The sequence below is a fragment of the Adiantum capillus-veneris genome, chromosome 13 (genome assembly GCF_014529385.1).
Source record: "Adiantum capillus-veneris isolate H3 chromosome 13, ASM1452938v2, whole genome shotgun sequence".
In the NCBI taxonomy this organism is placed as follows: Eukaryota; Viridiplantae; Streptophyta; class Polypodiopsida; order Polypodiales; family Pteridaceae; genus Adiantum; species Adiantum capillus-veneris.
The window spans coordinates 62,001,792-62,029,527 of record NC_140943.1 but is presented as its reverse complement, the minus strand read 5'-3'; the positions used below and the strand labels follow the sequence as shown (position 1 = coordinate 62,029,527).

The 27,736-nt window shown below is 40.0% G+C and overlaps 1 pseudogene; it reads left to right on the top strand.

Moving 5' to 3' along the window:
* The window catches only part of LOC147444121 (uncharacterized), a 183,138-nt pseudogene that overhangs the window by 114,145 nt on the left and 41,257 nt on the right, over positions 1 to 27,736 (top strand).

The window sequence follows — 27,736 nt, the reverse complement described above, 5'->3', positions numbered from 1 at the left end:
TTGTTTTTTGTTGGATTTTTCCATTTTTAAGTCTCAATATCAAGAAAAATGATGAAAAATAACAAAAAATGACTATTTTTTGATGATTTTCTGATAATACATAAACTATTTACACTCACCAGGGAGATATCATCAGTTAATTTTCTCCTGTTAATGAATTATAAGGGCATTATTAGGTAATTTGGCAAAAAATCACACATTAACATCAAACTTTTTCCTCCTTCAAACATTGCCCTTAAATTACTTAGTGCCCTTCCATCCCTCCTAGAGGGTGTACTCCTGGACGACTGTGTACATGGGTTGAACAATCATGTCTATGCATAGCCTTCGCTGGCTCTACCATGCTTTGAAGATCAATGCAGTTCAAACCATTATTCTGTGCAAGAGTTGGATCTTGAGTAATTAACTCAAGGGTTTTTGATGTCGAGGCTTTCTGATACTGTCTTCCAAAGAGAAAATCTTGTAGTTTGTGTGATCTTTGCTTGATTGTACCATCAGGATGCTTTAACACGGTGATTTCTTGAACTGTTGTCGAGCTTTTACCTGCCATTGATATATTGGTTTATCTTGGTTAGAATGGTGTGGTTGAGGTTTCTGAGACTTAACTCTCCATTGGTTGATTGGTTTTACTGTTTGCAGAGAAGATAAATGTTCTATTTTCTACCAAATCCATTTTGTGTTAGGTTCCTTGCTCGAATATGCTTGTCTCTGTGTTTTGAACCTTGGAGCTGTCTTTGGTTTTGTCGATGGTGTTTTGGGCACCCAGATTTGAATTGGCTTGTCCTTAAGCTGTGATTTCGGTACCCAAATTTTCCTGACTCCTTGCATGCTACTTGTAGCATTTACTTGTCTATAGGATGGAGAGGATTGATTGCTTCATGGTTTGTTCTGCTGGTAAGATCCTTTCCATTCCTCCTTGCTTGGTGCAATTGGAACAATGAGTTTTCCACCTTTAGGTGATAGCTTGAGTTGATTGGTATCCCAATCTGGTACTGCCTTGTATGTCCGCATCCAGGAAATTCCAAGAATCATCGTCTCATTCATGTGTTCATCTGGTAAGCATACAAACTGATGAGGACATGAACATCCATGTACTATAACATTCAAGTTGACTACTCCCAATGTTGGTGCTGGGTTCTTGTTGCATCCTTTGATAGTCGTTATTCCTACTGTCAAAATCCCCCCCCGCTCCCCCTCTTCTTTGTGTTCAAAGGTCCGGAGCATTCACCATGTAAAATTTTCCTATATCATGTGCGTTCACCGGAATGGATTAAAAGTACCTCTTATAGGCCTTATCCACACATGTTTCTGTAACTTTACAAGAATATAAAGCCCATTCTGTTGAACACGTGTGCTATGTTACATATACTTTAGTGAACTCCCCAGGTCAAAGGCCTTACAAATCCTATGCACTAAACATTCAGCACTACAAATCGACCAAACAAGGAGCCAATTTTTACTTCCTTGTGTCCACCTCGTGTTCTTGGGAATGTTTTGGTTAAGCCATTTCTTTGGTATTTGAAACCACATGTGACCCCTAGTATCCAACCAAAGGTTTCTTGATTAGTAGTTTACATACGCTCAAGTGGTACATATCTTCTATGTTAACAATGCATGTATCTATAATTTATGTTTACACTTTCTCTATCCAAATGAGCTACATAGTAAAAATCAAATCCAAAATTTAATAGTTAAGTTCACAAGGTGATAGCTATTGGTATCATCTTTAGCAATACCAAAGAAATAGCTACCAATAGCTAATGAATAGGGATATTTAATAAGATTTGATACCAAAAACTTGTCAATACTACTCAAAAAGGTGGAAACTCAAAGGCTTTACAATATAGATATGATGAAACACGAATCAATAATAAGTCACCCCTATACATAGACACCTCCATCTCAAGTTGTCATTTCTCTAAGTCAAGCTTGACATATGCATAGTATGGAAGCAATAAAATGTTGAAAAGCAAGAATTTAGCTTTCTCAACTTGTGAAACATTGCTAATGATATATATTCAGCATCCCCAAATGAGGACATCTTGACAAAGGTTATGATACACTTTAATAAGAATAACCATTAATGATTAAACTAAAATCCAAATATTGCTTGAATTTCTTCATGTTGGAGTGAAACATATTACAAGAAAATCAAAATATCCATAAAGGTCAACAATATTTCTCAAATCTGTATGAAATTCCAGTAATCTAAATTAAATACTCTCACTCAATGCGACACATTTAACAAAAATATATATTTATATTGCATTTATAGAGGAATCCAGCCTCATGAAAAATAATTACAAGTAGAGACAACGTTGTTGCTGTTAGACTTCTCTTACAAGTATTTGTCTTCCTCATCTAGAGATTCATATACACTTGAGTATTTGTGTGTCTATGACACTAGGGAAGATAGTAGTACTATATGGATGGCTTCTCAAAGAGCTCCTAGAGAGTACCTATTGGTTCAAGCTTCTACAAAAATCCTACTATTCTTGTCAAAATCTTTTAACATGGTAGTGGAAGGTTCCTCACGAATTTCCATATCTACACATGGTTGCTTGCTCATGTCCTCTCAAAACAAGTTGACTCTGTAAATAAACAACAGTTTATGTGAGCACAAAGTTATAAAGTACAAAATGGTATCATTCTAATAATCTAATGACAACTATACAAAGAATAAATTATAAGAAAAATCTTTGATGACTATCCATAGATAACACAACTTACTTGCATTGTGTGACTCAATCACATGCTACACAACTATAGATGGCGCACCAAATCCACCAACAAAATAGCACCACCCATGGTTATGAGGTTTGAAGCCTAAACATTGAAAGCCATAAAGAGGTTAATTCTCTCCAGCATGATAAACTTAAATATGGAGATGATGTTAAGCTTTGAATACCATTCTATCTTTATGTTGGAGATGAACCCTTGCAATGCCCACACAATATTCACAAATCCTGTTGTTGTGGTATGCAAGTCATGTGAGATCATTAGACCCGGCGTGGTCTACCTTAAGACTGGGGGGTAGCTCAAGAGAATTAGTAAGAAAATGCAATAGAGTAGCAGGAGTCTTAAAGTGGGGGGAAGAAGCCAGAGACTTCAAGAACTCCATCCTGCATTGGTCCCCCTGGCTCTCCAAAGTTGTAGATACACCGCAAACTCCCTATTGGATTGAGACAGCCAGGAAGCTGAATAATAAGGGTCTGAACCGACTTGAGCACTTCTGGGACACTGTCAACAAAGATTTGCAAAACCATTACCTTATGGTTTCCCGGTACCAACTAAATAGCTTGGAGGTCTTGCTTGTCCACAAAGTGATGAAAGAGCTTGACAATCTAGTGATGCCAATCTGTGATTCAGAGTTGGACTGGAATGCCAGGAAATGGCCCGGAAGCAGTCTCTTGTGGAAACCCCATACTAAAATAATTTATCAGGCAATGATGCAAATGAATAATTGTTCTAGCCCCCTTAAAAAGCTATGGAAAAAGCAATGGCGGGAGGAAAGGTGGGAGCATGTAATGGAGAACATATGGAAGCCAAAGGTTTGGCAGTACATGAAGGTTTTCTTATGGAAGGTTATTTGGGGTGCTCTACCGACGGGGGTGAAGATTCAAGAGAGATAGATTGGGTCAGATCGATGCTTGGGGTGCAGGTTAGCTAGTGAAGATCTGGCCCACCTGTTCATGGACTGCCCAGGTATAAAAGGCCTAGCGGGGAGAGTATGCAAGTGGGTCCAGAGAACATGGAAAATTAGTTTTTTCAAGACTGACCTTTGCCTTGGAGGTAAAAATACAGGTAGTCCTGGACTCCTCGGCAGCACTCAAATCGTCAAATACTTCTTCTTTCATAATGTATGGCAGACAAGGAACCGCCGTGTTTTTGGAGGAGGATTTGAGGTGGCAAGCTTCGCAGAAATTATACAAGAAAGAAAAGTGCTAATATGGGCACTCGGGCACAAGCATCACTCGGAGGATTGGTCTAGGACTGCTTGTGCCTTGTTGTCAGCAGATGGAATGCCTATGATGGGGCCAAATCCTGACCATCGGTGAATAAAAGATCTCAGAATGACAAGAGTATGGGCTTTGTATATCAAGGATGTGGAGGCGGGGTGGTAGGGGTAGCTACCCTGATAGCCGTTGTAATTTTGATCCCTGGATGTTGTAATGGCTTTACATGAGCATGACAAAACCTTGTAATTATTTGGGCTGCTCAATATTATCCACTCACAATTGTGAGTTTTGCAAAAAAAAAAAAAAAGTCATGTGAGATCATACTTTTGCCACCTTCGGGAGTAGAGATTTCCATATAGTGTGAGTGAATGAAAGTAGAAGGAGTAGAATCTTGTTTCATGTTGTAATGGAGGTGAGAGAAGGGAGAGGAGCTAGCTTGGTGTGAAACTATGTGGTGGGCAAGGGGAAGAGATGGGGGAGGAGCTTGCTTGGTGCTACAATGGAGGTGGGAGAAAGCTAGCAGAGAGATAATGCTGGACTATAGGGGGTGCATGTGGTTGTTGCAGCAATGGAGAGCTTGAAAAAGGGTTTGTAGAGAGAGAAAATCACTTTTTAGCTATAGAATAGGTTTGGAAAGACTTTGGAGAGTGAAAATGATGTTTTGATATTTTTTTTTAAAGATCGATTTTTTGGATTTTTTAGTGCACGTTTTTTAATTTTGGAGGTCAAAAATACTTTTTTGACCATGAAATAGGTTTGGGGACCTTTTAAGGAGGGAAAACTTGAAATTTGAAATTTTTAGTGTAGTTTTTAATCCGGACCAAAAAGTGGGGAAAAAGAGGTCAAAGTGGTCCCCACCCTCTTTCTATTGGCTGGCCTCTAATTAACCTTAATCCCAAAGGGCCCCTAAAGGTTTCATATTTTTCCTAATGGGAAGCCGCATTTTCTATTGTTAGCTTTTGTGTGTTGTGTAAATCATTATAGTGCTTCTACTTGATACATGACTTAATTAAAGCCCGTCAAACCCCACTTAATTTCCCAAGTTAGTAACTTGCATCAAAAGGGCTTATTTAACATCATTCACAATAGATGACCATCTATGAGCTATCATAGTCCAGTTGTCTCCAAAACTCATATACATGATGTACAAGGTATGTAGGTGGCTACCATTGCTTCAGCTTTGAAAAAAATGTTTCTTTGGGTAGGGATTAGACTTTATATATATATATCTATATATATATATATATATATATATATATATATATATATATATATATATATATATATATAGCTTGTATTCTCTATTCATAGCCTCCTGACAAAGTTTTTCTTGATTTGGACTTGTATTTGGCACTTTTCTAGATGTCGGTCTTGAGAATGACTGATGGGTATCTTTGGCACCTTCTGGATGCCAATTACATGTAGACTAATGATAATGACCAAAATTTGGCTTGATCCCTGGCTGCTCCTGCAGACATCTGTTATGATAGATGAGTGAATTGTCATTTCTACCTCATTTGTTTTTGTAATTATTGTTAGTCCCTTTTGTTTGTTAGGCTTCATTAAGTCACATACAAGATAGAATATTTACAATGTAAAGAGCCACTTCCTGTATACAACCTTGTAGTTGCACGAAGTGTCTGATAGGCAACTTTACACTTGATGGATGCTTTTGTTAAGTTGCATCACCAACTCTCTTTGTCCTTGAAGTCCATCCCGGAGTTTTATGACCATTCTATTATAGTCGAAGGCTGATCAGTGTTCTCAATACAACTCACAAAACATTGCCCTCTAATATTCATAATACTAGGTCCGTATTTAGAATGCGTCCCCCCCTCCTATTTGGAGTCCTCCTTGGCGATAGGGTATCACCAATGGTATGTGTTGTGATTGGGCAATTTAAAATTGTGCCTATGCAGGCCTTTTAATGTAGCCCTATTATGCATACACAGTCAATGCATGGAAAAAATTTATGTTGTGCAAGATGTGGGTATAAGAAGTTTTCTTATTGGCATTTTCTAGAGAGGCTTCCTATTCTAAGCAATATGATGGTTTTTGAAGCTCCTATGTCGTTGCTTGATTGAAGGTTGTAGAGACTTTTTGAAGGCTTACTTATCTGTTTGATGCTTCTTTGGGATCCATTTTAGCCTTGTGGTTGGTTGTTGTATTTGGCATTGTTCCACAATATTGGGTTTTGGCATGAAGTGATCTCTCTTCTAACTGTACTGTAATCGTAGGATGAATTAAAAGAAATCTAGCGGCCATGCACTGACGGTAGTTTTATTGGTTTCCCTTGGGACCCACTTCTGTGTGATTACTGGTTGTTTTGTTGATAATGCTTGTTTGGGAGCCCATACTTGTCCCTCCTTTGTTTGTGCTTGAAGAGACTTCTTTGGGATCCACCTTGTCTTTGTGTGAGTCTTCACTGGTCTTTGCTTCAGCCCTTGTACTCTTGAATGGAGACAAGATTCAGACTGTGGGAGTTGATACTTTAACTGTTTGCAATCCAAATATATTGATATATTTGTGCTTGAATCAGCTGCTTTGAAACCCAAAGCTGATCTATGAAAGCTTGCGACTTTGTAATTTTCTTAGATGTTCTTGCACACTTTGACTGTTTTCTTGCTGGCATTGGATCTTGTGATTTTTCATCAGATATCTTCACCTTCTTGATCCATACCTGTTTTTGGTCAAGCTGGCTCTTTGGTATCCAGAGTTGTCAAACTTTTTGGCTCTGACTTGTTGTTCTTTTCTTTGGCCTTCTTTAGTTGTTACCGAAGTTATTAGTGATAGTGATGACCTGTGTTTCTAGTAGGGGATTTCATAAGAATCATCACTGTTGCTGCTATCCTCAGCAAGGCTGCATTTTAGAACTTTTGTTGTGTGGTTTGACTTGTTATGGAAATTTATTGTCTGTTTGCTCTTGGATTGTTGTTTTTGGGATGACTTTGGTATCCATTTGATTAGAGCATTGGTAGCTCGTTGTCATGGATGTGTTCTTATTGGTTGAGCCTTTTCTTCATGTATAGGAGCCACGTTTGAGGATGCTTGTTTCAGTTACGTTTCCACCAAGGATGGATGTTTTTAGCGTGTTGAAGAAAGACGTCATGCCTGGCAATGCCTTTATCAACATCCATGCCAAATGAGGTGTATTGGTCTTACTACTTTGAGAAATTGCTCTTAGGCTTAAAGGCATCGTGCTTGGCAATGCCTTGGTTGACATGTATACCACATATGGTGTGCTTCAGAAAGCATAGAGAGAGGTTGAGGAGCTTCTTGTCAGGGACGAAGTCTCTCAGAATGCACTGATTGCGGGACATGCCCAACGGGCAAGCACAAGCAGCTCTAGGTTGCTTTTGGTAGACGCAAAGTGAAGCAAAGACTTCTCTCCAGAAAAAATTATCTACACTTGCATCTTAAAGGCATGTAGCACTATGCAAGACTTTGTTGTGGGAAACACAATCCACATTACTACTCCAAGGAAATCATCACAAGCATCACATTGGAACTCAAATATCTTTGAGAGATCCGGAAGCATAAGCACTGGTTGGGAGGTAAGCTTCTCTTTGAGCTTGTCAAAAGAATTTTTCTCTTTAGCAGTCCATGAGTACTTAATGTTGTTTTTTGTTAAGTCATGTAATGGTCCTTCTATTTGAGAGAATTTGGCTATGAAGCATCTATAGTATGCACATATACCAATAAAGCTACTTAGTTCATGTAGATTCCTTGGATTATGCCATGCTTTTATTACCTCCAACTTTGATGGATCCATACGGATACCATCTTGAGAGATAATATGACCTAAGTATTGAATCTCTTGAAGGAAAACTTTGCTCTTCTTTTGATTGATAAAAAGCTTGTTCTCCCTCAAAGCTTGAAAAATTACCTGGAGATGCTGCTTGTGCTCCTCCAAGGACTTGGAGTAGATGATGATATCATCAGATAGTGAATTTGCGGTAGGGTCTAAATATTTTCTCCATTAGACAATTGAATGTGTCCGGTGCATTAGTCAAGCCAAAAGGCATGACTAGATATTCATGAAGACCAAACATTGTACAAAACACGGTCTTTACCATATCTTCATTCAATATCCTTATTTGATGATAGCCATTTTTAAGGTCAATCCTACTGAAGTAGGTCAAACCTTGTAGCTTATCAAACAGATCTTCTACCCGCAGCACAAGAATTTTGTTTTTAGATATGGTTTAGCGCTCTATAGTCCATACACATGCGGTATGTACCATCTTTCTTTTGCACTAAAAGGACTGGAGAACAAAAGGGAAAGGAGCTAGGCCTCACCATCCCTTTGTCTACCAATTCTTGTACTTGCCTCATGATCTCCTCTTTTTGAGCTTGGGAAACTTGATGAGGAGGTTTGTTAGGCGGTGAGCTTCCTGGTAGGAGCTCAATTCGATGGTCATCATTCCCTCTTTTTGGAGGTAAGTCCAAAGGGATACTATTGATAAAAACATCTTGTAATCCATTTAGAAAATTAGACAATTCTAACTCTTCTTGATTCCTACCACCTTCATTAGATTAAACATTAGGACTTTTTATAGATTGCTTGACAAAAATCATGTACGCAAGAACTGAGCTTTTCATTGATTTGTCAAAAGCAGGAGAATTTACAAGGGGTATGGTACGACCAGGCTCATTAGCATCTATGTACATGTTCTTTTCCCTATACTTGAAGTACAACCTTCTTTTAGGGAACTTTACATTAATAGCCATACGATCAAACCATGGTGCCCCTAAGATGACATCTTCATGCTTGAGAGGAGAGATAAAGAAATCTTCTTTGTCAACATAGCCTTGGACATGAAGCCTCAATTTCCCAATCACAGGAGTAACTGCGGCTTCTTGCCCCTTGAAGGCTCCATCGGCTACAACAATATCTCGCATCTCATGAGCTTGAATGCCTAATTTGGTGGCCAACTCTGTGGATATGAAATTGTGAGTAGAGCTAGACAAGATGAAGGCATAATGCTCCCTTACCTTCCCCCAAGCATAGGAGAGAGCTAATCCTTTGCAATGAACATACTCTTTTGGAGCTTCAATCATTGAAGCTCTAGGAGTCTCATTGCGGGCATTTCTTTTGGGGCAAGAATGGTAGCCATGTGCATTTGAAGCATTTGTGGTCCTTATAAAAATCTTCTAGCTCTTTTGGAGAGAGTTTATTTTTACCTTTGTAAACTCCCTTCTCCTTAGACCGATTGTTGTTGTTATTGTTGTTGTTGGAATTGCCTTGGGAAGAATTTTGGGCATTGTTTTTCTCCTTTGCATCATTTTTGTCTTTGCTTTCCATGGGCTTGTCATTCCTTTTAGCTCCTTGTTGAAAATTGATGTGCGAAGCAACCTTAGTGTGGTGAATTACTTTGGTGATAGAACCAGGCCATTGGAAATTGACGTACTCGGCCATCTCTTCAAGTCATCCCGCACAGAATTGTTGTTTTTTCTCAATGAAGTCTATCTTTTGAAAGATAGTATAGCCTTGAGATGTAAATCCCAAAACTTTCCCACATATTTGTGGATAGACTCGTTGGAGAGAAGCTTCAAACTCCGCCATTTGGTAAGCACTTTGTCCTTTGCATTGCTTGCGAGGAATTGGTTCATGATGGAAACTCATAGAGTTTTCCATGTCTTTGGGGCTTTGCCATTGCCATGAAGGCTAGCCCATCATTGACATGCAGATTTTTGGAAGTGCATAGCTACATGACATAGCTTGGAGGACTCCATGAAGCCCTCATCTCCAAAGACCGCATCAAATTGTTGGATGAAGGCCAATACCTTGTCGGTGGCACCAAAGGTGCCATCATAGGTAAGAAAAGAGATACTATTTCCTCCCTCTTTGAATTTCTTGAGCTTTTGGGACCTTCTCCACGCATGGTAGGATTTGCGATGTCCTCTCCTCTTGTATTCTCTAGGAGAATATCTACTGCTTTCTTGGAAGAGGAGGAAGATGTAGAAGAAGAAGAAGAAGAGGGTGACCTCTTTCTTGCCTTTTTCCTCCTTTGTTTCCTCTCTTCCCTTTCTGAGTTGTGATGAGGAGATAGACTATAGGTTGACCGTTTCCTCTTGGGAAGAGGAGTTGGCGACAGTCTAGACCACTATCTTCATGGAGCCACATCTTCAAAGGAACTTAGGGATTCGCTTTTTTCTCATTCTTTGGCTTCCTCCTCTCTTATTGGAGAGAGTCTTCTTTTGGAAGTCTCATCAAGAGGCCTCCTAAGCTCTCTCTCCTCTTTGAGAGGAAGGGAAATCCCATAAGCATGAAGTTGTTGAGTAACTTTGGCTTGCAAAGTAGGTGTTACGAGACTGGGCACCCTCCTCTGTTGTAGTGGTTAGCTGCAATTGGGATAGCTGGTGTAAAGGTTCATTATGTGCTGTCTATTTATTTTACTAATTGAGTTGATGATGATTTTGTAGAGTGGAATGCGGGGAGTTGATGAAGAGGCGACGGCAATCACTCTTGGCCATTTTTATTTGCACAGTATCTTAGAACATCATTGCAATAAGACACTATGGCTCTGTAAATAGTTGTAATGGGAACTCCCCTTATGGGTCATGCAAGAACTAATAAGCTTCAATCATTTGCAAAATTAAAGTGGTTGTAAAAAGAGGGGCCTCAATTTTTGGCACCTTAAACTCAAAATAATATATTAAATACCAACTCCACAAGAGAGGTGCCGTGGAGTTTGGGGCTAGATTTAGGTCTTTCTCTTGCAGATTCTCTTCTCTACTCTCTTAAGCTATGGTTATTTGCTGTGTACTCTCTAATCTAATCTCCATCTTTTACACATCTCTTACACTCTCTTACAAGCATGTCTATGTCAATTCTATGTTTACTGTGTGTGTGTGTGTGTGTGTGTGTGTGTGTGTGTGTGTGTGTGTGTGTGTGTGTGTGTGTGTGTGTGTGTGTGTGTGTGTGTCATAGTCTAGGTGAGTGTGTATGCTTGGAAATTGGAAGAAGAGGTGGACAAGTTGATGGTGATTGCTTGAAAGCTTGTGTTGAATATTTTAAGCGGTCAGTCTCCCCTTCTTCTCCCAACAGTGGTATCAGAGACTGGACACCCTCTTATTGTAGTGGTTAGCTTCAATTGGGATAGCTGGCGTAATGGTTAATTATGTGTTGTCTATTTATTTTACTAATTGAGTTGATGATGATTTTGTAGAGTGGAATGTGGGGAGTTGATAAAGAGGCGCCGGCAATTACACTTGGCCATTTTTATTTGCACAGTATCTTAGAACATCATTGCAATAAGCCACTATGGCTCTGTAAATAGTTGTAGTGGGAACTCCCCTTATGGGTCATGCAAGAACTAATGAGCTTCACTCATTTGCAAAATTAAAGTGGTTGTAAAAAGAGGGGCCTCAATTTTTGGCACCTTAAACTCAAAATAATATATTAAATACCAACTCCATAAGAGAGGTGCCATGGAGTTTGGGGGTAGATTTAGGCCTTTCTCTTGCAAATTCTCTTCTCTACTCTCTTAAGCTATGGTTATTTGTTGTGTACTCTCTAATCTAGTCTCCATCTCTTACACATCTCTTACACTCTCTTACAAGCATGTCTATGTCAATTCTATGTTTACTATGTGTGTGTGTCATAGTCTAGGTGAGTGTGTGTGCTTGGAAATTGGAAGAAGAGGTGGATAGGTTGATGGTGATTGCTTGAAAGCTTGTGTTGAATATTTTAAGCGGTCGGTCTCCCCCTCTTCTCCCAATAGTGGTATCAGAGACTGGGCACCCTCCTATTGTAGTGGTTAGCTGCAATTGGGATAGCTGGCGTAATGGTTAATTATGTGTTGTCTATTTATTTTACTAATTGAGTTGATGATGATTTTGTAGAGTGGAATGCGGGGAGTTGATGAAGAGGCGACGGCAATTACTCTTGGCCATTTTTATTTGCACAGTATCTTAGAACATCATTGCAACAAGCCACTATGGCTCTGTAAATAGTTGTAGTGGAAACTCCCCTTATGGGTCATGCAAGAATTAATGAGGGTCACTCATTTGCAAAAGTAAAGTGGTTGTAAAAAGAGGGGCCTCAATTTTTGGCACCTTAAACTCAAAATAATATATTAAATACCAACTCCACAAGAGAGGTGCTGTGGAGTTTGGGGCTAGATTTAGGCCTTTCTCTTGCAGATTCTCTTCTCTACTCTCTTAAGCTATGGTTATTTGTTGTGTACTCTCTAATCTAGTCTCCATCTCTTATACTCTCTTACAAGCATGTCTATGTCAATTCTATGTTTACTATGTGTGTGTGTGTGTGTGTGTGTGTGTGTGTGTGTGTGTGTGTGTGTGTGTGTGTGTGTGTGTCATAGTCTAGGTGAGTGTGTGTGCTTGGAAATTGGAAGAAGAGGTGGACAGGTTGATGGTGATTGCTTGAAAGCTTGTGTTGAATATTTTAAGCGGTCAGTCTCCCCCTCTTCTCCCAACCGTGGTATCAGAGCCTCGGGTTCGAGGATAAATCAGCACCAGATTTCAATTTTAAGAAGGAGTTCCTCTAATCGACAAAATCCCAATTGCAAATCATCGACCTTGCAATTCAAGGATTCAAGGACTCGTGGAAATTCGAAGTATAATTGATCGAATTTGCAGAAGAAAACTCGCCTGTTAATTGGTGGCTATTCAGCGACTGATTTCCAACTCGGCTTCATAACGACCCAAAATATGGTATGTCGAGTGTTCACCTTCAATTCTAATGCATAATTATTGCGGATTGTGAAGGCAAGAAGAAAGCATAAAAGCTTGGAGAATCGGAAGATTTTTGACTTCGAGCGAGTAATTGTTTTGTCATGATGAACGACATCGGAAGGCTTAATCAAAGAGGAAGGAAAGAAGGATCGAAGAAAAGAGGAGGAAATTCAAGCTTGTCACGAAAAATTCAAAGATTGAAGATAGAAGGAAGGATGGAAAGAGCCATCGAAACCCTCGGAGAACTGCCGTAATTCTCTTGCTTGAAAGCCTCAAGTTCGGTATTCCCCCTTGCCTTGTGCTTCCTCGATTCAACCATAGTACATCCACAATTTCTGCCATCTGGCTCACCCCTGCTGTGGGAAGGGCTGCCTAGCAGCGATTCTAACTCAAATTCCGACCGTGGGAAGGACCTCCAACTCATGCTGTCGACCTGCACGAAAATGCCCGCAGCTGCCACCAATGCTTTCGCCTAGGCCTGCTGGGTAAAATTCGTCACTCCCTCGCGGTCCGAAGCTCACCCTGCACGGCACCCTGAGCATCTCTGTGTACTCGCGCGCTGCCCGCAGCCTTCCAGCACGCCATGCAAGGCTTTTGGTAGTCTTTACACACCTTTTATAAAAACAAAAGATGGCTTAAAAACTTGGCCGGCCGCCCACTGCAAAAATTTACAAGCATTACCATTTAAACTTGGCCGCCCATTGTTCCTACTCGGCCGCCCACTACAGTCTACCTTTTACCTTGGCCGCCCCCGGCACTACCCGATTCAATTGGCTTCCCCACTGCAGCATACGGTCCTATTTTAAAGTAAACCTTCAAATCCATTTCACCCAAACCTCTAAAGGCTTTCCAATTCCATTGTGGACATTCAACTTAAGTATTAAGTTGGCCCCTTTTATTAAGGACTCGGGTATCTTTCTATAATCGCTTGGTTGGTCTCCAATTCTAATTCGATTGACTCCTTTGGCCGCACAAGCTTTCTATTTAGCTGTTCAAAGGGGAATATTGGTCGTTCATTCTTCGCCGAACATCTTCGACAACCTTTGGGGTGAAAGTTAAAAATTACCACTATTTTTTTTTTTTGGGATAAGGAGACCGCACGCTACAAAATTCAACTGGCTCGATGACGCACCGTCGGACCGTCTACTTCTCTGGCAATTTCCTAGCGCATCCCCATTTCGGACTGGACGCCTCCGCTATTTCTCAGGTAAGTACATTACATTTCTGCTATTTATTTTATTTTATTCCGCATATTGCATCTGTGAATATCACCAAATAGCCTTTTAAGCATTACCATTTAAGTATTTATAATTTTTATTTTTTTTTAAAGCACGCAATCCTGGCACACCTTCCTCAGGCACCCACGATTGCAGAGCAACTTCAAAATTTGCAGCAGTCACTCACATATGAACGCATGCAAAGGCAAAAACTTGAAGATAAATTATTGCATTCTGCACGCACCGAATCTGCACCGGCACCCAAGAAAAACAAAATTAGCAGAAAAGCCTTCACTTTCAAATATTTTGATGGCACTAAAGATGCTAGCACGGTTCTAGCATGGGTTAGTCAACTAGATGACTATTTTCATGATGAAGACTTTCCCGAGCGTGAAATGGTAAAGTGTGCATCCAATCATCTCACTAGCAGCGCTGCATTGTGCTGGAACGCCACCAAACAACATAGAAGAAGACCACGCACCTGGAATGCATTTCAAAAAGTGTTCTTACCTCAATTTTTGCCCACACAGTACAAAGTTAAAGCACGACGTCAATGGGATTTAATTCGGCAGGGTAGAAATGAAGATGTACAGAGTTACACTGACCGTTTTTGGAATTGTCTAATTCAATTGCAAGCTATTGAACATGTTAGTCGCAGGAAATTGAAGCGAAAGTACATATCAGGCTTGGCACTACAAATTAGTGCTGAGGTAGATATGTTCTAACCAGATTCTCTGTTAAAGGCCATTAATTTGGCTCTTAACGCAGAAAAGAAGAAAGGTGGACATTCCTCTCACACTGATCAACCTGCTAACACTAACCGCAACAAGAGACCTCCTTTCTCTCCTAACTTTGACAGAAGCAAACACTTTGACAGAAGCCGTACTTTTTTCAAAAGACGAAGATTTGACAATCCTCCTACAACTGCTCAACCTCATACGAGCAACAACAACAACAACACTCAGCAACGAGGCAACCAACATCCTTTCAACAAGCGTTCTCCTCCAAATTCTAATGGTAACAAAAAGGTGAAGTGTTTTAAATGCTTTCAGTATGGTCACTATGCAGATAAGTGCCCAAATGGTCATGCTAAGGGCAATGGTCAATCCAATGACCATTCAAATGGAGTCAACAGGAATTCAAATCAAAAACCCTTCAACAAAAACCGCCCCAACGGAGCTACTCTTAACCTCATTGAAGATGCTACACCCAACGACAATGAATTGGAAGTTAACTACGGTGAGGGATATGATCCTGATTATGATAATGATGACAACCCATCCTCAGGTACTCCTATATCTCCTCACACTTTGTTTAAAGTGCAAGGCACTGTTAAGGGTGAAAATGTCACCATTCTATTAGACGATGGTAGTAGCCATGATTTCATTTCCACACGATTGGCACAGCAACTATCACTCTCTGAAATCTCATCACCTCACAAGGTGAAAATTGTTTTTAATAATCAAAGTTTTAATTGTAAAAATCAAGTCACTATTGAAGTTTGCATTGATGAATTCACACAAGCACGCACATTTTTGGTAGCACCATTGCATGGTCTTGACATGATTTTGGGAATGCCATTTCGTCATGAATTTGACCCGTTGATTAATTATAAAACACGTAAAATGTCTCTCACTCATGATAATAAAATTTTCTCCATCCAAGCAATACTGGCACATCAAAAATTTCCACTCCTCTCTCACACTCAAGCCAAACGAGCAATTTGAAAACAGGGGAAAACATATCTAGTCTTGGTAAATCAAATTTCTGCTGAAACGGAAACTTCACATAACTCCACCCATGATGAATTCCTCTCTCAATTTAAAGATTGTTTCATGCATGATCTGCCACCTGGAATTCCACCATCACACCCAGAAGACCACAAAATTGACATCATACCAGGTAGTGAACCTCCTTGTAGAGCACCTTATCATGTAAATCCTATCGCACACAGGGAAATACAAACTCAAATCACTGATTTACTTGACCGAGGCCTAATCCGACCTAGTAGTTCACCATACGGAGCTCCAGTACTTCTTGTCAAGAAGAAAAATGGAACCTTTCGTATGTGTATCGACTACAGAGCTTTAAACAAGATCACCATTAAGAATAGGTTTCCTATTCCTAGAGTGGATGATCTATTAGACAAACTGAAAGGGGCAAACATCTTTAGCAAAATTGACCTTAAATCCGGGTATCACCAAGTCAAAAGATGTCTACAAAACTGCTTTCAGAACATAAACTGGACACTATGAATTTCTTGTCATGCCATTTCGTTTGACAAATGCACCAGCTACATTCACATGCATGATGAATCGAATTTTCATTGACCATCAAGATTTTGTGATTGTATTTTTTGATGATATTTTGGTATTCAGTAAATCTGAAGAAGAGCATAAACTACACTTAACACGTGTATTTGATCTGCTTGCACAAAATCACTTGTATTTGAATCCTAAAAAGAGTTCATTTTTCAAATCTGAAATTGAATATTTGGGACACATTGTATCGGGTAAGGGAATACATGTCGATCCAAAGAAAATTGAAGCCATTCAATCATGGCCTAGACCCAAAAACTTGCATGAGCTACGATCTTTTATTGGTCTTTGTAGTTATTACAGGAAATTTGTTCGTAATTTTTCTTACAAAGCACATTATTTGACTCTCTTATTGAAGAAAAACATGCCCTATGAATGGACTCATTTGCAAGAAAGCTCATTTAATGCACTTAAACATGCTTTGAATAATGCACCTGTATTGCAATTGCCTGATTTTGAAAGACCATTCTTTGTGGTAGTCACTGATGCTAGTGGAAAAGGTATCGGTGCAGTCCTCATGCAAGATAACCATCCAATTGCTTTCGAAAGTCGTAAATTCAAACCGTCTGAAACAAAGTTGAATACTTATGATAAAGAGTTGACTGTTGTGGTACATGCATTGAAAATTTGGAAACACTATGTAATGGGTACTGACTTGATCATTAAAACTGATCAACAAAGTATCAAATATTTACTTTCTCAGCCCTTAATAGATGATAGACATATTAAGTGGGCCGCTTTTATTCAAAATTTTCAGCCCAACATTCAATACCAACCTGGTAAAGAAAATGTTGTAGCTGATGCTTTGAGTAGAAGACCCCCACTTAATCATCTATCAACCATTACGGGAACTTCATTTGACACTATTCCTGACACTTATGCACATGATGATGACTTCAAAACGACATGGTTCCACATGCTTGATAATTTTGTACACACATTTCTCGAATACACTATTCAAGAAAACTTCCTTTATTTCAAACAAAAATTGTGTGTGACTAAACATTTCCGTACATTAATTATGAAGAATTGCACAAACCACCTTATGCTGGACATAGAGGATTTGCTGCAACTTTTCAAAATTTATGTCGTGATTTCTATTGGCCTACTATGAGAATGGATGTCAAACAGTATGTTTCAACTTGTCTAATTTGTCAAAAAATCAAAGCATCTAACAGGTAAGAAATTGGGACTTTTACACCCTCTCCCCATTTCTGAAAGACCTTGGGAACATATTTCAATGGATTTTGTTACTGGTTTCCCACTCACAACGCACAAACATGACATGATATGGACTATTATTGATCGTTTCTCTAAACAAGCGTACTTTGTTCCGTGTAAGAAAACACTCACAGCACATCAAGCTGCACTTTTGTTTCTTAAGACTGTTTTCCCACATCATGGTTTGCCTAAAGTGATTATTTCTGATTGAGACTCAAAATTTTGTAGTGCTTTTTGGACTACTGTGTTTGACAATCTTGGCACTACACTTGACTTCACTTCTGCATTTCATCCTGAATCTAATGGTCAAACAAAAGTCACCAACCGCACTATTATTGACTTGTTAAAGGCTTATGTTTCTTCTCAACCTAAGAAATGGGATGATTATCTACATATTTTGCAATTTTCATACAACAACACCACTCACACTGCCACGGGTAAGTCTCCATTTGAAATTGTCGGTCACTCTCTTCCTACTCCTGCTTCACGTCTTTCTAATGTTGTGCCTGCCACGCCGCTGATGATTTCACCTACTTACTTTCATGATATTTATGCAACTATGCGTTCTGCCATTAAACACTCACAAGAACTTTACACCAAGCATACTAACAAGCACCACAAGGCACACCAATTCAAAGAAGGTGATCATGTTTTACTTCGCATTGAAAAACGCAGGATCAAAAGCGTTGATACTAATGTCTTTGTTAAGCTTGCTCCTCATTTTTATGGACCTTTTAAAATTTCAGCTATCATTAATGATGTATCTTTTTGTTTAGAACTACCTACACATTGGCACATTCACAATGCCTTTCACATTAGTCTTTTACACCCATTCCGAGGACCCCTACCTACACACTGCATTTATGAAGACCCACCTTCACTTGTAGACCAAGAAGAGCAACTCATCCTTGATAAAATAGTTGACCATGAGACCACCACTACACGCACTAGAATGGTTTATAACCGTTACCTTTTGACTTTCAAGGGCCACCCTACAGAGGATGCCAAATGGATGCCTGAAAAGTTTTTTCGCAACTTTCCCGACCTTCTCCACACTTTCCATCACTCATGGTCCAATTGATTTCTCTATTGAGCAACTGAGGACAGATGCTATCCCTTGTGGGAGGGATGTTACGAGACTGGGCACCCTCCTGTTGTAGTGGTTAGCTGCAATTGGGATAGCTGGCGTAATGGTTAATTATGTGCTGTCTATTTATTTTACTAATTGAGTTGATGATGATTTTGTAGAGTGGAATGTGAGGAGTTGATGAAGAGGCGACGGCAATTACACTTGGCCATTTTTATTTGCACAGTATCTTAGAACATCATTGCAATAAGACACTATGGCTCTGTAAATAGTTGTAGTGGGAACTCCCCTTATGGGTCATGCAAGAATTAATGAGCTTCACTCATTTGCAAAAGTAAAGTGGTTGTAAAAAGAGGGGCCTCAATTTTTGGCACCTTAAACTCAAAATAATATATTAAATATCAACTCCACAAGAGAGGTGCCGCGGAGTTTGGGGCTAGATTTAGGCCTTTCTCTTGCAGATTCTCTTCTCTACTCTGTTAAGCTATGGTTATTTGCTGTGTACTCTCTAATCTAGTCTCCATCTCTTACACATCTCTTACACTCTCTTACAAGCATGTCTATGTCAATTCTATGTTTACTGTGTGTGTGTGTGTGTGTATGTGTGTCATAGTCTAGATGAGTGTGTGTGCTTGGAAATTGGAAGAAGAGGTGGACATGTTGATGGTGATTGCTTGAAAGCTTGTGTTGAATATTTTAAGCGGTCGGTCTCCCCCTCTTCTCCCAACAGTAGGGTTGCACATAGCTTGCTACAACCTAGTAACAAGATAATTAACAAACATGGGGCATCATCATTAGCACCTTCAGGTGCAAAATCAAAGTTATCAATGTTCATTCTACTCTCTTGGTTATTGTCATCCATGCCAATTAAACTTATGTATAGATTACTTTGTGCTTGGTACCTTCAAAAACCTTAGTCGCTACTATTCTTTACCATTGAAAATTAGTTCTCAAGCAGTCACACCCGTGTTCTAGAGTCAGTTGATTGCAAAGACTAGTGGAGAGGGTCTAACATTGCCTGGTTGATTATGGTTCCTGTTGATCTTTCTCGTAGCTTAATAATGGTTAATCCAAAGGCAAGGCCCAAGAGAGACTCCATTATTAAGACTATAGTTCCCAATGGTGTCCCTCAAACTAAGTCCTTCTCAACCAAGATAATAGATATGTGTCCCACTTACCCTATTGTAATGAACACGTCCAACCTTTCATGGAAAACTTAAGGACCTCTCTTCTTAAGTAAGAAAAGAGAAACCAATAGCTACGATACTAATGTAGTGGAAATGGATTAAGAACTTTGATAATAGTAGAATTAAGAGAATTAGAGTGAACATTTTCATGAGACTACTTTGAGAACATAGAGGGTGAACTTAATTAACTGTAGAAACATAACCATATATTTAATTAACTTTTGACATGAACAATACTTTTGCAAGAGAGAGAATTAGAGAACATGACAACAGTTAAGGACCGTATTTATGTAGAGCTGGTCCTCCCCTCCCCCCCCCCCCCACCCCCAATAGGCTTTTGTATTATAGATTCTCCCATCAAGAGAGAGACCTCGTACAATACAATCTTTGTGTTCCTTGTGACCTAGGTGATGCAATGAATATGGAAAGCTTCATGCATCACGATCATAACGTAAACCTGTAAAATCATTAACCATCCTTCGCCTCAGTCCCAAGGCCTCAAACACCTTCAAAGCTGGAGAGATCTAGTGGGGAATGAGGGTAGGGAAGAGGAAGAAGAAGTAACATACGAGAAAGAGATAGTTCCTCACTTATCATCACTCTTCTTGCATTGCATAGCATAGCATAATAACATAATAATGATGATGAAGAATATGGAAAGCTTAAGCAAGTATGGCTCTTGGTTGGATTTGCATTCCATAGCCAAGAGTGTTGGTGTAGTCTCTCAACTTCTCAACAATAAGCTTGGAGAAGGAGGTGGAGCTCTTGCACTTTAAACCTCGCACCATGAGAGAGAGTGTGTGTGGGGGGGGGGGGAGGGGAGAGTATACCCCACAAGCTAGCCCCTAGCTTCCTTGGTTGACCCCCCCTTGTAGCTCATGTTGGAAGTTGATTGGACCCCTTCAAGCCTAGCCAATCACGTGCAGAGTGTATATCAAGAAACCATGCTAGCCTTGGGACAAGTGTTCCCTTTCCCCTTTGAGAGAGAGGACTTGATAAATGCAGTAACAATGAATTAAATTAGCTAAATTATCATTGGACCCCTTGAGAGGCCAACCAATAGGCTTTAGGAACCTTAGGAGGGCAACATGGAGAGGAACTTGACATGTGTCCCTGTTGCTTCTTTAGGCAAGGCTTGACTTGTGTGAGGGTGTGTGTGTTCTCTCTCATGCTCCTACAATGAGGGCTCACCCCCCCATAATAAGTAGGGATGCTTGTTGACTTTTGGAACCCCTTGAGCCCCTCAAGCACATGTCATGGAGCACCTTAGCACCTTAGTCATTAAGCACCTCAAGCACCTTAGTCAGCAAGCATGACAAGCACCTGAAGATTGGGCCGGGTTCCCATCTCAAGCACATCTCTAGCTTGCCTAAGGTCAAAGTACTTTTAACACTAACCTTTGGAGGTCTTTACTGAAGCCAACCCTAAGGTCTTTAAGCTCCATTAACTAGCTTTGTTCTTTGATAGACCATCTCTCATTTAGACCCCTTTAACCTTGGCCCCGGGTTGAGATAGATCCACAAGCACATGTCTATAGTCTAACCCTTGTTTCCGTTTATTCTCTCACATTAAATGATTAGTTTAATATGAGAAAATCATTTGGATTGGCCAGATATTAGATTTTATGACAAACTGCCACATCAGCAGCATCAACACAATTCTTTATCCATGTTTTCTTTTAAAGGTTTTAGGCAGCTCGACCATAATATAGGGAGTTTTAGGGTTAGGTTTATCAAAACCTTTAACCTATGTTGTTGCTATGCCAAAAACTTGTGACACTTTGAAATTAATAGAACCAAGAAATGAAATCCTTGTCCGTGTTCCAATAGGACTAGTTTGCTTTGCAACCACAACAAACGATTGAATCTATTATACCACTATAATCGTAGAGGCACCACGTGCTAGCTAAGAAAAGAATAGACTAGAATAGACTTAAGCACTTCAAACACAATTGGAGACACACACACACACACACACACACACGATACACACGGAGTGGCGGAGTTCCACTCCTAGAAGTAGTGGACCCAAAAGCAGATAACTATCGAGGAGATTCTACTCTGCAACCTGCACACATCAAAATTCCAGAGAGGTCCTAAGGCACATATTTAAAGGCCCAAGGCCCTCAAAGCATTAGATACTAAAGATGGAACCAGAAAGGTTATTTTCATAAATTCAGGTTGTCCATATCACTTCCATGATTTGCGGTTTGATTTTCAGGATGTTCAAAATGGTCTTCTTCAATTTGGTCACTTTCAAGCATTTTAAACAGATCTATGTATGAGTGAGATTTGTGAGTTTTATTTGATGCTGTAAAAAATTGGTCACCCTTCACTTTATTGAAATTAGGGATAAGAAGGGGACAGCATCCGTAGCATTCTAAAAGTTGCACATACAATGGGATTTCTTTGTATTAAGAGCCCCTATAAAAGACTAACCAATAAAAACAAATTCATCTTGTGCAGCTTTAGAGGTCATTTCCAAAGCTGGAAGCTTCACTTAGAAGATTCAATGAATGATCGACTCTATCAAGGACTGATGACTGTTAAGATGTATATGTTCGGCTTGTGCCACCTTAGCTGTTTTGGATCTAGACAAAACAATGTAAAGAATCAATTTTGTAAAGGGAGAGTCTCCCTAGTATGGTCATGGTCTCGGGTAAAATCATGGACTACTGGTGTCTCAGGGTGCACATGGTGCTATACTGTAATTTTGTCTCGTTTCTCCTGTTAATATAACTCTCACAACTTTGTTGGAAAAAAAAATCCAATCTTTTTGTTGATCGTGCATGATCATTTTTTTAACATAAATGATAAGTTTACCTTTTTTATTTAGTTCTCAAATTTAGTGTGAGACCATCTCAACTCCACCTTTTAATGCTTGATGTCACTAAAACATTTAGTCATAGGGGGAGCTCTTAGAACTCGGTCTCTTGTCATGCATTCTCTCTCTAACTCTATGCTTCGACACGTCGACTTTGACATGGTATCAAAGAATCTTGCTCACTGATCATGTGGAGTTTTTTGCTCCACGTTGCATCTTTTTGAAAAGCTCACAATCCAACCCTAATTTGCAACTACTAGAATTTTGAAACCCATAAAGCCCAACATTTTTGTGACTTAGCTCTTCTCTTAAGCATTTGAACCTCCTCGAGCGAGTGATTCTTCAGATACTTTACGTATTTCAAGTCCTTGGAATACTTGATCATCCATTTGGCTCAAGTGTCAACCCATAGTTGACACTAATACTCCATCCTATCAAGATCTTCTGTCAGGAACGGCGGGCCATGGTCTTCTTGAGATTCCTTCCTATTGGAATCTCTATTTTTTTCCTCGACTCCTTGGCTAGGATTGGAGTGCTCATCATCTCCCTAAAGATGGGTAGTCAGTGGAGCACTTTCCTCTCTATCGAATTCACTGCTAGACCCATGTGTGCTATAGGAAAAGGGATTGGATCCTCCATAGAAGAAGAATTTTTTGAGTTCTAATACCACTGTAACACGCTTGGACACTCCAAGTGAGAAATCTACAACAACACATGAGAGAATTGCAAACTACTCAACTTGAAGAGAGAGAGAGAGGGGGGGGGGGGGGGGGGGGGGGGGGGGGTGAAAAGAATCACTTATCATTTCTAGATGCACTGGCCCTACAGACTAACGTCCCTTTCGGTATTTCTTCTTAGTGATACTTTACAAGGTACAATGTCCAAGGGTTCTAAATCTGCAAGTGCTCCCAAGCTAATCTGATAAAAGAGAGGTCTTGGCTCTGCTTGTAAACATGTACAAGGGGCCTTGAAGCAATTTCCCCCAAAAGTTGTTTAGTGAAAAGCTATGGTCCCAAGAGCTACTATGTCCGAAAGCATGCACCCTTGGGGATGGCCATAAAACGTTGGTGTCCATACATGCCATGTCAACAACCTCCACAATTTCTAGGCATGCCCGTATGAAATGCCACATTAGTAGCCTCTACACAATTTCGGATCCATGTTTTTTCTTAAGAGGTTTTAGGCACCTCGACCATAATGTAGTGAGTGTTAGGGTTAGGTTTGACAAAACCCTAACCCTATGTTGTTGCTACGTCAGAAACTTGTGACACTTTGTAAGGATATCACAAAGTTTATTAAGAAGTAATTGAAGTACTTGATAGAACCAAGAAATGTCATCCTTGTAAGTTGTATGTGATCCAATATGACAAGTTTGCTTTGCAACACAACAAACGATTGAAGATCTGATACTACTATAATCATAGAGGCACCACGTGCCAACTTAGAAAAGAATAGATTTAAGCACTTCAAACACAGCTGGACACACACACATAGAGTCCACACGGTACACACAGAGTGTAGAGTTCCACTCCTAGAAGCAGTGGACCCAAAACCATGGCACCCCTTTTGGTATTTCTTTTATATTGCTCTGACATAAGGATAAACATTGAGGAGATCCTACTTTTCAACTTGCACACATCAAAATTCCAGAGAGGTCCCTAAGGCACATATTTAAAGGCCCAAGGCCCTAAAAGCATTAGATACAAAAATTGGCACATTTCCATAAACTTCATGTTGTCCATACCACTTCCATTATTTGTGGCTTGATTTCTAGGATGTTTGTACTGTCAGCCATGTCATCAATTTTTAGTGTTTAAAATGGTCCTCTTCAATTTGGTCACTTTTGAGCACTTTAAACAGGTCCCTTTAGCACATCATATTTTTTGTGTTAGATGCATGGTCGTGCATTTATAGTTGGGTTAGGCCAACCATTTTGGCACCAAATTTGAATTTTTCTCATTTTTACCCATTTTGTGGGGTTTTTTGGTTTACCTAATATCTGTATTCTTGTGAGTTTTCCCTACCTAGTGCTACTTCCTTATGTAAGGGCCTGGGATAGATAGTCATTCATCATGGTTTTGAGTCACAAAATTTCCTCACATCTCTGTTGCATGCTCTCTCTCTCTCTCTCTCTCTCTCTCTCTCTCTCTCTCTCTCACACACACACACACATGCTTCCACATTATGCACTCTCTCAACAAAGTGTGGTCTATCGCTGACCACTGCTTAATACGGGAGCTATTATGAAGGACACTTTCGGAACATACTACTTAGTCTTGCCTTCTTGAAGGTGTTACTAGATTAGTCGTATGGATGCTCTGGGTTTGGATTGTTTTTCTTTTCTTTGGATGAGTTACTACAGACACCACAGGTCCTTTTTGGCTTCTTTTGGGCCGTGACTTTTGCAACCCTTCTGGCACTCCTTTTACGGCCAATGTTTTGATCTCAAGAGAAATTTTTAAAGTCAGTTTGGGACTTTCTTCTTGGAGTAGTATCTTTCCTTTGCAGTGACAGAGTATAATAGTTGTACACATTGAATATGACAATTGTTGAATTTTATGCATTTGGAATGAATGCCCAATGTGGTTTTTCGTTTTCTAGTACATAAGTGGGTCAAGTAATTCAAGGGGGAGGGGGTACTTAAGGTCCTCGAGTAGAGTAAAGGCAGCACTCTGTCCCCATTGTATAGTCATCTGTTCATTGCTAATTCGGTTGGCTTAGAACTCTGTCTCTGTCATGCATTCTCTCTCTAACCCTATGCTTCTACACGTTGACTTTGGCATGGTATCAGGGCATCTTTCTCACTAATTGTGTGGAGTTTTTTTCTCCACGGTGCACCATTTTTGAAAAGCTCCCAATCTAGCCCTAACTTGCATTTTTGAAATTTTGAAACACAACCCATAAAGCCCAACGTTTTTGTGACTTAGCTCTTCTTTCAAGCATTTGAAACTTTATCACCAGAAGGCATCTAGGATCTTTTGGAGAAGCGCGTTTTACAACATTGTATACAAGGCTCTAGAGGGGCTCGACTGTGTTTTCAACTACTCCATCCTCATTGTGTTGAGATGTCCCCTAAGCGCCTGGCAGTGGCCTCAGATCACGGTCTATAGTTTCGTGGTGGTTGCCACAACATGCTTCAACCTAAGAGAGGCAAGTAAGTGGCAGAGAGGGGCAATTGGAGCTCCCAATACTTGATCTGGACCCGTGTGTTGGAAGTTGAAGTCATCGATATTTGAATCTATGTGTCGAAGTCCAAAAGCACATTGCATCTAGCAAAAAACCAACATGACACATACCAAACACTATGGATATTGTGGACAATCCATTATTGTTGGTAGGATTACGGATGAGGTGTGAACCAAAGTTCATCATCTTGAAAATCTTGAACATGATGTGCTCACATGTTCTTAAATGGGGATTCTTGGATGTAGTGTGGTCTACAGTTCAACTTTCTTTGCGGCAACCAATGCTCAAGAGATCATTCTCTCGTGGTTGTAAATCCGTTGGCATGTATCTGGTAGTAGATATATTATTGGATGTCCATAGTAACTCCTTCGTCGACTTGGTCTTCCTACGTAAGTCCCTATGAGCTACAAAGAGGGTGTTGAAATTTATGCATCTCAAGCGAATGTCCAGTGTGGTCTCTTTTTTTTTTTTTTGGTAAGTGTTTATTTTACTTAGTTGAAATGAATGTGGTCAGGGAAATTAGGCCGGGGGGGGGTACTACTTAAGGTCCCTAGGTAGTATAAGGAAGCACTCTGCTCCCATTTTCTAGTCATATATTCATTGCTACGCTGGTTAGTTCAAAAAAATTTCTCTCTCTTTCCCTCTCTCATGCATTGTATCTCTAACCCTATGCTTCCACATCGTCAACTTTGATGACAACACCTTAATACGCAGACCTCTTGGCGGTTTTGATCAACCAAACTACCAACTACACTCGTGTAGTATTGTTCTTCAATGGTCATTGCAATAGCAGACATCTTCAGTTTTTATCTCACATATTTGCCACCTGGTGGCTTATTCAACATCAAGTGCTAAGTGCTTGTGTTAGAAAATTCAACACTCTTGTTGTTTCACCTTGATCTAGGGCATACTTGTATGGCTAGTGTGTCTCCCAAGCCTGCCACCCATTGCATACCATTTAGATTGCATCTTTGTTCAGTTGCCCACTTTGGGTCAGTTGTTCATTTTAATGTCCAATTCCCATTCTAGCCCTATTATTTTTTGAGTGCCCATATTTTATTGTTGTAGGATTGTTGGGTTATTCTTCCTAACTCCATCTTTGACCCCTATATAGGTGGGCCATGTAGGAGGTGTAGGTGAATGTGAGCTGTATCTATCACCAACCAACTGTCTATGGTTGATGGTGGGTATGGCGAGGCTGATCATCCCCCCTCACATCTCTCTCTCTCTCTCTCTCTCTCTCTCTCTCTCTCTCTCTCTCTCTCTCTCTCTCTCTCTCTCTCTCTCTCTCTCTCATGCACACTCTCACAACATGAAGCCTGACTGTCCTTTAGGGTAGCAACGAAAAGATCAAGCCCCTCTAAGTTCAAAGAAGGACCATGTTTAAATTCTCATGTCATGTGCACATCTAACCCTATGTGCATGTGGACAAGTCAGCTCCTACTTCTAGAGTTTACGATAGCCTAGGAAGTGTTCTAGCACCATTGTGAGCCTTTAGCAAATAGCAAGATGTGCATGCCCAAGCACTTTAGATTGGTTGCATGCCCTCTAATTGCACATGAGCACATCTAGTGTCTGTTAGGTGTAGGCATTGGCCATATGGTAACATCAATAATGTAGCCTAGGTAGATCATCATACGAAGCACCTCTTATCAGTGGGTTACTAAATGATTAATAAGGGACCTCATCACGATCATTTTAACCTGGTCATGAGGTTTTAAAGGCCTTGCCCTACCTCACCTGCCTACCCTATAAAGGTGACCCCTAAGGTCACCATTCATTCATAAGTTAAGTACCAAGTATCCTCAAGAGCAGCATGCCCTGACATTTTTCCATCGCCCTTTTCAACTTTTCCATCCTCATTCAACCATGTATTCCTTAGCACCTCAATTCCCCAAGCATCAATTGATCCATCAATGTTTTGAAGCAGATGAGCACTACAAAAACATTCAACCCTCGTTTAGTACCAGTGTTTTCAGATTCCACCACCATATCCATAGCATGTTTGCATTACCGGATTACACTTGTAGTTTTCAGC